Below are 13,239 nucleotides of genomic sequence, written 5' to 3' on the forward strand. Positions count from 1 at the left end.
ACATTTTTTATCCTCTTTTGTCGGACCGTTCCTTCTCATCTCCTTTGATGTATCATCAGCCATCTGTTGTCCCCTAAGTGTGGATGCTCCCCCAGGATCTGACCTGGGCCTTCTAATGTTTTCCTCCCTACATGTCTGTTGGTGATCTCATCTGTTCCAAAGGATTCAATTATTATCACTATGCAGATGACTCTTAAACCTATACATACAGCCCTAATCTCTCTCCGAACTTTAGCCCTACATTGACAACTGCCTGCTGGACATCTCAAATATAAAATGTCAAAATGGACATGCTGGTATATTGGAAAGAGGACTAGCTTTGGAGTCAGAGGAGAAACAAGTTTAAATCTCACCTTTTGTTGATTTTGCTGCTTATATAACCACATAATCTCTGTGAGCCTCAGTTTCCTCATCACCAATATCTCTGAACTGTTCAATACAATGTATTTGTTTTGTTTTGTTTTTGCAGATCTCATGTTCTTTGTAATTTTTACAGCCTTTGACACTGATTAGCCACCCCCTCTTCATAGATTGTCTCTCTTCCTTGTCTTCTATTATAGTTCTACTTTCCTGGTTTTCTTTCTCATTTGCACTCTTTAGTTTCATTCTTTTCTGATTCACCATATATAAATATAACATGCACATAAACATACATATGCAGACACGTGTTTATACACATACATGTGCTTGTGTATATATGTCTACACAAATGTGTGTATGCATGTATGTATGTATGCATATCCTGTTCTAAAGCATTGATTTTTCCCAGTGCTCTGATATGGACCTTCTATCTCTAAAATCTCTCTTATGTTGTTATGTCATATAAACTCCCAAGGGTTCGATTATCCCTTTTCGATTATATACAGCAAACATTTAGTATATTATATTATTATATCTGTGTATAAAGGATAGTGCTAGGTACTAGGGTACACAGATAAAAATGAAAGAGTGCCTTCCCTTAAAGAGATTATATTTACTGAAGGCATAGACCATGTATCAAGACAAGTAGATAAAAAATAATTTTGGAGTCTGAGGTACTAACAACTGGGAAGTTATAGAACTCGGAGAGTCTTGTAAAATCAGATTCCAAAAGGGGGACATAAAGAGGGACAATATTCCATTCATGCAAACAGGACAGGAAATGTAGTGTTGCAAATTGAGAATAACAGATAGGACAGTTTGGTTGAAACATGGAGTATTTGCAAGAAATAATGGAAATAAATCAGGAAAGATAAGCTAGAGCCAGATTGTAATGGGCTTTAAATGCCAAACAGAAGAGTTTGCATTTTTATCCTAGGAAGAGGAGAGCCCCTGATATTTTTTGAACAGGAGAGTGATCTGATCAGAATTGTACTTCAGTTATATCCATTTCCCACCTTTATAGAAGTTGGAGTAGATAAAGGAAAGACTAGAAGTGGGGAAACCATTAGGTGGTGAAAGCAATAATAGACCAGGGTAGAGATAATAACACCCTAAATGTAGTTGGGGGCAATGTGAATAGACATAAGGGAATAGATGAGAAAATTTATTGTAGAGGTAGAATAGACAAGATTTCTCAATTTTTGACTTTCAGGGCTGTAAAAAAAAGTAGAATAGAGATATCTTTGAATTTGAAGACCTAGATGACTGGAAGGATAGAAGTGCTCTCAACAAAAATAGTGAAGTTAGGAGGGAGAAGAATATGGAAAGGACAGTGGAATGAGTTCTGAATTCTGTTTGGAGCCCATTGAACATTCAGGTGGAGGTATACAGCTGTCAATTGATGATATGAGACCAAAATTAAGGAGAAAGAGAAAGATTGGATCTGTATGTTGGGGAGTATCAGCATAGATATGATTGTTGAACACAGATAAATTTACAAGTTCATGCAGAGACAGAGAATAAAGAAGAGCCAAAGACTTTGGACAAAACCTTTGGGTACCTGTACACATGCTTACATACATATTTACAGCATACATACCGTGGACTTTGATTATGATCATGTAAGGGCAACTGAGAAAAAGTGACCAGACATGTAGGAAAATCAGAAAATTGGTGTTACAAAACCTTGCAAAGAGACAATATTCAGGAAAAGGGGTTGGCAACTATTAAAAACTTCAACGGGTTGAAGAAGTTTGAGGATTGAGAAAAGGCCATTGGATTTAACTGCCAAAGAGACCATTGGTGACTTAGGGCAAAGACTTTCAGTGAAGTTGTAAGAGGACAACTGTCCTATATTTTTCGTGGTAAAAGCATAAGATGAGATCCTCTGTTGAAGGGAAAAAGGAAATGGAGGTGATATTGGTAGCTTGAAGAAAGAAACAAAAGTTTGGAACAGTTCTTATGGGAACTGTGACTGAGAGTTATTCAGAGAATATTAAAAAGACTAACATTGTTCATGACTTCTAAAACTCTCTAACCCCTCCCCCTCTTAACTCCAATCATGCTTCATAATTGCCAGATGAACATCTCTACCTGCATGAGTCCTTAACATACTTGACTCAAAGTATTCAAAAACAGCTTCACCATTCTTTCCCCTAAATTTATCCTTCTTCCAAATCTCCTTGGTCCTGTCAAGGTCATGACCATCCATATGGTCATCTGGTTTCATAACCTTATAATTATGCTGGTCTCTTTACTCTTCCTTCCCTTCTCCCTCCATTTCAGAGATTTGGAAGTTTACAAAATAGTGTCACCTCAAAATCTCTTGAATCAGTCTTAATTTTTCTGCTCATGTGGCCACCTTCCTGATGCAAGCCCTATTCTGACCTTTCACCAGGATTACTGGGAATAGCCCCCTAATTGGATCCCTGCTTCCAGACCCTTCCCTCCTTACATCCGTCCTCTACATAGGTACAAAGGGCCCAGTTCCCAAGATACTGATTGGACCATGCCATTACTATAGTATGAAATCTTTATTTATTTATTTTTTTATGTTGCCCCTAGGATAATATACAGGCTCCTCAACATGGAACTGAAGGCCCCAAATTACCTTTGCAACTTGATTTTACATTATTATCTTTCACACACTCCACATTTCAGTCAAACCGGACACGGAGCTAACTCTCTTTCCCTATCTTGCCCTCCCCCCTTTGCATCATTATCTTCCATGCCTGGAATATGTTCCTGATTCACCTTCGGTGAGTCTCAGAATCAGTATATTCCTCTATAATAATTCATAGATACATAGACTGGTTCCTTTCCAGAGAGGCGAGAATTGGTCTTATATAATGTAATGCACATATTTTGAAGGAAAAGTTAAAGCAGTTTAACTTTTTCCCCCTAAAGAAAAATGCCATTTGAATTCTAAGTATTTGAATGGTTGTATTCACCTACTCTAGTTACATATTCTGAAGACAATAAAATTGAAGTAATGCAGACTAACGGGGGAAAGACAGTTCGAATTATTTAACCTTTCAGAGTATAGAATTTTTTATAAAGACCACAATTGTGAAACTTTTGAGAATATACAGTTTACTAGGGTAATAGTGGGTAAGGGTCAGTAAACAGAGGCCTTGTCATTGAATCAATAATGATCATTTGCAATCAGTTACCAGGGTACTGTTCTATTTTTTCCATAGGTAATAAGTCCTGCTAAAAAAGCTTGAAAACAGGTTGTGGTTTTTTTTCAGCAAGTTAAATAGTGCTATTGCAATCTTGCTTACATGACTAATTTGCCTGGTAACCTCCTTTGTCAATGATACCATAAAGGCAAAAAATAGCCTTGTCTACGTGAAAAGGCACAGAAAGTCATATCGAGTGACATGCACAAAAGGACGTATTGTGATGCGAGTTTAAGTGAAAAGTGGGAAGCGTAATGGACATTTCAGAATAACATTTCAAGCTGACATTTTGATGATACTGTGACTATTAATTGAGCCTCAGAGATCTGGGTGGTACTTTTTGCATGATTCAGTGTACTTCATCAATGCAACATGCACAGTGCAGAAGGGGGCCAGATCTAGAGTCAGATGACCTGAGTGTCAGTCTCTGCTTTGACCTTTCTATCCTGTGGGCCTTAGAGGAGCCAGTTATTTCTCTAGATTTCAAATTCCCCATCTGTAAAATGAAGAGGTTGGAGACATCCTCCTGTGGAAAGGAGCCAGTATTTGGGTCCCCGTGTAATTTCTGAGCTCTTATCTGGTTCTAAAATCTCTGATCAAAGTAATATGTAATTTGGGAGTTGGAAGGGAACCTCATTGGCCATCTAATACAATGCATACATAAAAACAAGATCCCCAGGCAGCTAGGTGGTGCAGGTGGATAGAGCACCGGCCCTGGAGTCATGAGTACCGGGGTTCAAATCCGGCCTCAGAAACTTTAACACTTACTAGCTGTGTGACCTTGGGCAAGTCACTTAACCCCAATTGCCTCACTAAAAAAAAAATTAAAAAAAAATCCCCTATAACATACCTGACAAATGGTCCTTTAGCATCTGGTTGAATATATCCAAGAGGGGGTACCTACCCACCTCTTAAAGGAGCACATTTCATTTTCATTTTTCCTGATAATAAGCTTAAATTTGTCTCTTTGCAATATCCTAACCATTGTTGCCTTCTGTGGCTAAAAACAAACAAGTCAATCCCTTCTTCAGAAAACAGCCCTTGATACAGATTGCTATCATGTTTCTCCTGTGTCTTCTTTCTCTTTCTCTCTCTCTCTCTCTCTCGCTCTCTCTCTCCTCTCTCTCTCTCTCTCTCTCTCTCTTTCTTCCTTTCCTTCCCTTCCTTCCTTCCTTCCATCCTTCCTACCTTCCTTCCTACCTCTTTCCCTCCTCCTTCCATCTCTCTCTCTCTCTCCTTCCATCTGTCTTATTTTTCCAATCCTAAACACATTTTTTCTGATTCCTTCAAATGGATACTCATAAGACAAAGATTACTAATTACTATACTGGATTGCCTTCCTCTGAATACTCTCCACCTTATCTTTCTTAAACTGTACCACCAGGAGCTGAAAATAATAAGTTAAGACATGGTCTGACCAGCTTGAAATACAGAGGGATGATTGCCTATCTTTATTCCTGAAAGATAGAGAGAGCACAGGTACACAGAGACAGAGATACACAGAAAGACAGAGAAAGAAGAAAAGAGGGGAAGAGGAGATATGAGACAGAGAGGGAAAGACAGAGAAAGAGAGAGCAACAGAAAGGGAGTGTGACATAAAGATGAAAGGACAACATAGATGGACAGAGAAATACAGTGGACAGAATATTCTCCTTGGAAAGAAGAATACCTTAATTCAAGTGTTGCTACTGGCCCTTTTCAATAAAGGCAAGCCATTTCACCTCAGTGTTCTAGGCAACTCTTTAAAACTAAGTTGTAGGGAAGGTGGGCAACTAACATTGGTAAAGGCATTTCCTTCCTCTGAGAGTTTGATATACCCATAAAATTCAAGAGGTCTAGTCAGTCCTTATCCCTATGTATCTCTTATTCTAGTCCAGGAGCTAATTAGCTTTTTTGGATGCTGCATCACACCACTGACTCATGGAGGATGCATTCTATTCAACCAAATCTTTTTCAGAATAACTGCTGATTATATGAGCCATTCATTTAATACAATGCCATCACAAGTACAATAGCTACAAAAGACTCCCTTCCCATACCTGAGTTTATACAACCTACTTTTCATCCTGTGTGACTCTTGTCCATGTCCTTCTGTATATTCTCCACAAGAAGTCTAGCTGAGATCCCTGGGAACTTCCTCTGTATGTCTTAATGTTAGAGCATAAAGAAAGATTTTTCACTGGTATGTGATCAGCCCACTTCCTTTATTCATACATCTTTTTTTATGATACTCTTTTTTACCATTTCAATCCATTATACCCTATTCAAGCCTACCATACACTTCACCCTTCATTTCAATGTGAAACTTGTCTCATTAGCCCTGCAGAACTTACCAAAGGTATCTTTCTATCCAGTTCTAGGCCAGATATTGATTACCCTCAAGTATCTGTCCAAGTGATATGTACTTATGGATACGATCTTCATTTAACTTTATATCATAGTCTAGATGGAAGGTGTTCTTTATCCACTCCTTTTTTCTGTGTGAATAATATAGTCAAAATCTTTGGAATAATTGAACTCATTTAGGAAGCTTTTCAGTGTTCAGGGCTTAATGTAATCACCCAGTGCTATCCATAAATATGAACATCTGGAAAAGCCCATTATATATAAGAACTCTATGTTTCATTGGAATTGGTTCTAGACATTCTCTATGATGGTGGCAAATACCTTTGTCAAGAATACAAATATCTGGGGGCAGCTAGGTGTCACACTTACTAGCTGTGTGACCCTGGGCAAGTCACTTAACCCTCATTGCCCAACCAAAAAAAAAAAGAATACAATTATCTGTTTTATATTAGTAATCATAGAGTCATAGATTTTGTTTGATTTTTTTTCCTTCACCTTTCCAGGATCTTGTTTGATTTTTGCATTCCTATCAGAAATGCAATTGGGAAGAAATTCTTTAAGCTGGTGTTTACACTATCGAGTTATTTTTAAAAGTTTAATCATTAAGAAATAACATGAGGTGCAGCTAGGTGGCACAGTGGAAAGAGAACTAGCCCTGGATTCAGGAAGACCTGAGTTCAAATCTGACCTCAGACACTTAACAATTACTAGCTGTGTGACCCTGGGCAAGTCACTTAACTGCAAATGCCTTACCCCTCCCCCCAAAAAAAGAAATAACATGTACTGTGGTATCCTATATACTCCCCACCTTTCTGTTTATTAGGGGACTATAAAGATGTAGTCTTCTGCAGAATATTCTTTGTGAAAGCTTGTTAATCCCCTTCATATATCTTCATCATGGTTGTCCTTGATGTATATGTAGATTATTCTCTACTTTGTAGAGTTATGGATCTGTAATTTATTTTTATTTCCCTTTAGGGGAGTAACAATAAGCCTCATGATTTTATTTTCATATATTTGTATCCTTTGCATTGAAAATATAGCTAAAAGTGAAATAATATGGGAAAGGAAAAATTACCGTACCATAAAATGCCTAGTTAGAGGTATGCTGGCTATGGTATTATTTGCCACTAATCAATCAGCCAATAAATGATTTTCATTTAGCATTTACTATATGCCGGGGACAATGGGAGAGAGAAGAAAAAACCAAACCCATTAGGCATTCATTCCTGTCCTCAAGGAGTTTTTCAGTCTAGTTGATACAGAAATAAAACGAACCTACACAAAACAATAGGAAAATAGTACAATCTAGTTTGAAATCATAGAGTGTAATTGGGGGGTGTGCGATATTATTTGTAAATGGATTAGGGGTTCTGAGAAGTGAGATATTGGTGAATGTTAAATGGATGGAAAGGGCAGAGTGGAGCACTTAAGGCAGTAAAGAAAAAACCCAGAAATTCTAGTTGTGCTTTTTTGTGAAATCATAGATAAGAGAAGGAAAGCTAAAAGAGTGGAAGATACTCAATTATTCTTATAGCTTAATTTCTTTAAGATTATTAGCCTTGAGTAAGGGAGGTAGTTTTCCTCCCCCCCACCACCACCTCGGCCAATATGATCACAGAAATGCCAGTAGGTAATTACAATGTAATTATTAACTGTAAAGCAAAATCTATTCCCAAATCCTTTTTATGAAGGGGGAGCATTCTCCTTTTTTGAATGGAATTAAAGGGTGTAACTTCATTAGCTGAGAAAGTAAATTAACTAAACCTCGCAGGACTCAAAATCACTAATCCCTGGGAAGTTGGAGACATTGTAAACTCAGAGCTTTAGGAAATAATTTCCAGACCCTGAGGTACCAGAAGTTGAAAGCTGGCTTTAATACTTGTGCATTCTATCCATGAGCCTCACTACCAATTGCATGGATAATCTGTGCTTTTGTGAGAGAGGACCACCTAGGCTTGGGGGTGTGAGGGAAGGGTTTTTTGGATTCTATTTTTATTATGCCATCTTAGGAAATGCCTTTGCTAAGAGTTGATTTTGTGAACTGGCTGATAATAAGAACATGGATAGATCTTATGAGCTTTCTGTTTTAGGAGAGAAGCCCCATAGGCTAACCCTAGAATCTCAAGGTAGTCAGTCTGGACTATGGTCTGCAAAACTAAGTGAAGCTTGAGGAATAGCCTAAAGATGATACTACCTTACTCTTTTCCTCTACAAAGAATACTAACTATAGGATGAGAATTTAACTTGCATCCTCAAGCAATAGTTATGGGAAGAAAAAACCTGACCTCAATCTTTAGTTGTCATGTGTCCTCAAGGGGAGACATTCACAGATTTATGAGAATGAATTTGGACACACCATTTTCAGTGAATACTGGACTTCAATTCCCATGAATTGCACCCCTGTTAACTTGAATGACATTGAACGCCTGGATTACTAATCCTGTTAAAAGTCAATACCTTAATGTGATTTAAGAATACAGGGACCTCTTATGGGAAGGGAAAAGTAGTAAATTATAGATATAGAAAAATACATGAAACAGAGATGATTTGAGTATAGTTTCATGATATTCCTGAAATGATCTTTATATCTTAATAGAGGGTAATAAGTAAACTTTCTGTCCAAGGCAGTACTGGGTTTGTTCAGTCCTATATGTGAATGCCAAGCTCCAGAGTGGCATAATACACCAAATATTTGAAGTTATGAGACCATTTCAAAGTTTATCCCATTATCTGTTTTATAATCATTTGACAGAGTTGTAAAACAAAGGCCTTCCATATATATGGCAGCTTCCCATTTCTAAACCTCAAGCAATAAAATGAAAGTACCTATCTAAGCATCATTTTTCTGAGTAAGTGATATGTAGTTAATGCCAAGAAATATAGCCTCAGATTTGGTAAGCTGCAAACACTTATTACGTTTCAAGTGACTTTTAAATATTAAACAATTTGGCATCTCATTCCAATATGCCATCAAACTACTTTTCATGCCTAAAGTGCTTGAAATAGTTGAGGCAGTCTTTCAAGCCCCAAACATTTTGCATGTAATATCATCGGTATGGTACAACTGACATCTGGACTAATTGTCAGACATGACTAAATATGTCTTTTAATGGCACAATGTATCTATTTTCAATCTGATGCTGATTTTGTAATTAAAAATCTCTTGAGATAGGCTTGTACTCCTTTGGATATGCAAAATTTCTGACTCCCTTCAGTAGCAAAATGTAATATTGAAAAAAATTATCTCTAAGAGAATATTACATGTATTATATTATGACTGTAAGGGATCGCCCTTTCAGACTTAGGCACATTTACAGGTTGTAAGATGCAATTTACAGAGAGAATGAAATATATATTAAGCATGGGTCCCATTCAGACTGTATTTGCAAGTTTGTAGAGGATGTGAGTCCCTTTTTAGATGTGGCTGGATTCTTTTTCTCACTTGGAATGGGTTTTAACCTAGAAGAGGGTAAAGCTCCTTTCAGATTCTATACCTCAATGTGAGGGATGTTAGGCTTTGAATAGTTCATTAGCACAAGTGATGACCATGGAAGATGAGCCAATGAACATGCCCCCAGGACATAGATTGCTTCTGGGACTTTTTACCAATCTTTCATTTCCCAGGCCAATTGGGGAACTCTAGGGTTTTGTTTTTGTTTTTGTTTTTAAAGGAGGAAACTCAAACCCCAGCATTATTTGGTAATTTGTGAGGAAATGGCAACAGTTTCATATGGCTTAGTTTGTGGAGATGATGATTTGGAAGTGTACCCATTTAGGAGATGTCACTTCTGATGGGGAACTTTGCAAAGTTCCTAAGAAAGTAAGGGAACAGGGCCCTACTACCAAGAGTTCTGAATTGCCTTTGCATATTACACACACACACACACACACACACATACACACACACACACACACACACACTCAGTGTATTTATGGGAAGGTATGCTCCAGTTTTGTGGAGAGAATGTTTGACAACTATTATTCTTATTCTGCAATTTGAGTAAATCATTTGTTGAGAACTAATTCTACTTTCTGTCTTTCAATGGAAAACATGCGGGGTTCATGAGCTATAGTCACAGATTAGTGATAGGATATACTCTTTTTTTATTAAAAGGTTTTTTTGTTTGTTTGTTTTTTTAGTGAGGCAATTGGGGTTAAGTGACTTGCCCAGGGTCACACAGCTAGTAAGTGTTAAGTGTCTGAGGCCGGATTTGAACTCAGGTACTCCTGACTCCAGGGCTGGTGCTTTATCCACTGTGCCACCTAGCTACCCCTGGGGATACACTCTTAAAGCTACTACAGGATACACTTTTTTTTTTTTGGTGGGGCAATGAGGGTTAAGTGACTTGCCTAGGGTCACACAGTTAGTTAAGTATCAAGTGTCTGAGACAGAATTTGAACTCAGGGTCTCCTGAATCCAGGGCGGGTGCTTTATCCACTGTGCCACCTAGCTGCCCCCAGGATACACTCTTAAAGCTAAGGTAGCAGCCATATTTTGGGGACCCAATCTGTGAGTGAAATTTGGGAAAATATCCTTGGAGAAGAGTCTATTATCTATTAGCTTATTAACATAGATAAACATTTGCCACTCAGGAATCATGAAGTACAAAGAGTTCTTAGTGCTTTCCTTTTACAAGTGAGGACACTGAGTTCTACAGAGATCACAAGAACAGAACTCTAAAATGACAAGAAACTTCAGAAGCTACCTAGTCCCATTTCTCTCATTTTGCAGATGAAGAAACCGAGGTCCAGGCAGTTTAAATAACTTGTCCAAGGTTATAAAGTAATTGCCAGAAGCAAGCTTTAGATCCAGGTCCTTTGACTCATGAGTCAATGCCCTTTCCACTGTTCCATACTGTCTCATTTGCCCAAGATCATAAACTGTTAGAGGCAGAGACAAGATTAGAAGCCAAGTTCCCTTGTACTCAGCCCAGCGCCTCCAGTTTCTCTTTCATCTAAGAAAATAACGAAATGAAGACCTCTTATGCAGGTCTCATAGGAAATAGCTGCTTGCTATGCTTTGATGGTTCCTGCAAACCTACCTTAAACTACCAGGGGTCTTGAATTCCCACTGTTAGAACACAGCCAGGTAAATTATTTGCAGAAGATCCTGTTCGAATAAACATATTTTAATTTTTTAAAATCTAGGCGTGTCCATCTAGAACTCTTCCATTATCATAGATTAGTTTATTACATTAACTCATTTAGCTCAGCAATCCAATGAAATCACAGAAAGCCGGGCATGAACGGATGAGATATAAAACAGTTAAGTTTCAATAGCAAATGAGAATGGGTAGACACAAGCCCTAGGATCATAAATCTAAATAAAGGTAAAAGATGAGGGTTTTTCTTTGTTTGTTTGTTTACTTAAACAATGTTTGCCCTCACTTGTTAACTGACTTTTGTGAGCTTTGAAAGGAACATAGTGGAAGTAACCTAGACTAGAAGTCAAATTACGAAATTCTACTTTTAATTCTGATATTTAACTCTACATGTGACCCTGCGCAAACCATATTTAACCCCTAGGCTTCAATTTTCTTCTTAGTTTCCTCATTCATAAAAAGAACAAATTGAATTGCATTTAATCAAATCTTTGGTCACCATATAGCCTCATGGAGAGGGGATGAGAGATGTCCTTCAACAGCACAGATCTGGTGAAAGAGGGGAGAAAGTAAAAGAAAGAAAAATTACCAAGAGGGAGCAGATGGTGCCAAAGACAAAATTCATTTGATTCATAAACTTGTTTAGGGCCTGTTCCAATGTCTGAATAAAGAGTAATACAGCTGAATAAAACTCACTACCAAAAATTAAAGAATAGATATTACAATTGTGTGTAATTAAATGAAAGTCAAAATTTAGGCCATTGTTAGGAAAGTTGGAATAAATTAATGAGTCCTTGTCAGTGAAGACTTCCATTTGCAGCCTGGCTCTACCTACCACTTACTCTCTCTATATGTCTTTAGACAGTCACTTGAACCTCTCTGGCCCTCAGTTATATTACATCAACTAGATGACTTCTGAGGTCTTTTCAGACTCTAAAGCTATGAGCATATAATGCTATGGATATTACTTTTCTCAGGCTTTTAGTGTAGTAAATGTCTGAAAAAAAATCCTGGGGAATAAATTTTTTCTGATATCTTTTACCTTCTTCTCTCACTTAAATGGTTTACTACCTTAGTTCAGTCTCTTATTACCTCTTTCCTGAACTCTGTAGTAACATCCTAACAGGTCTCCTTGTCTGGACTTATTTTCTGTCTACAATCCCTCCTCCAGAAAGCTGTTGAATTGATATTCCTAAGGCACAGGTCCAAGCATGTCTCTTTTGCTCAAGATGCTCCCAGGGCTTACAATACAAATATCTCTATTTGACCTTTAATCCTTCACAGCCTGGGTCCATCTTCCCTTTTGAAGCTGATGGGGGTATTCCTCTATTTCACACACTATGTTCTAGTCACACTGGCTTACCTGCTGTTCCTTAGGCTTGATATTACATCTTCCTCACCTTGCCTTTCCACAATACCTGGAAAGCATTTGCTTCTCACCTCTACTTCTTAGAATCTCTAAAAGAAGTCTTTTGAAACTGAGGTCAAATGTGTACTCCAGTCTTGGCCCATCATGATCCCTGTAGTTGTCACTGCTCCCTTCCCCCTTCCTAAGCCCCAACACCATAAAAAAGAGAAAAAAAAATAAGGCAAAAACATTGTATATATTTTTTGTCCAATACTATGCATTATTCCCCCACAAAAGAATGTTAACTGCTTGAGGGCAAAGATATTATTTTTATCTTTGTATTTCCAGGACTTAGCCTAGTGTTATGCAAATGGTATGCATATGGAATGCATAAAAACATTTTTCAAATAATATATTTTTCTCCTCAAAGATAAAGATTCTCATTTATCGTTTTTTAAAATTTCCTCCTAGTACCTAGCACACGCTAAGTATACAAAAAGTACTTGTTCAATTCTTCCATTAAAAACATTCATTATATTCTTCATATGTATAATGTATTCTTCTAGGCATTACCTAAAGATCAAGAGATAAATTGCAATATCTTCCCTGGAGGAATTTAAAGACAAATAGGTAAAATAAGACAAGTATATAAATAATTGCACTGAAAATTAGCAGTATGTACATAAGAGTGATATACACCAAGTGCTAGAGGAATAAATGGTCACTAATTCTTTTGTTGTTGTTGTTCAGTCATTTTTCAGTTGTGTCCTATTCTCCGTGACCCCATTTACTGTTTTCTTGGTAGAGATACTGGAGTGGTTTGACATTTTCTTTTCTACCTCAATATTTTTTTTAAGAGTAAGGAACTGAGGCAAGCAGGATTAAGTGACTTGCCCAG

The sequence above is a fragment of the Dromiciops gliroides genome, chromosome 6 (genome assembly GCF_019393635.1).
Source record: "Dromiciops gliroides isolate mDroGli1 chromosome 6, mDroGli1.pri, whole genome shotgun sequence".
NCBI lineage: Eukaryota > Metazoa > Chordata > Mammalia > Microbiotheria > Microbiotheriidae > Dromiciops > Dromiciops gliroides.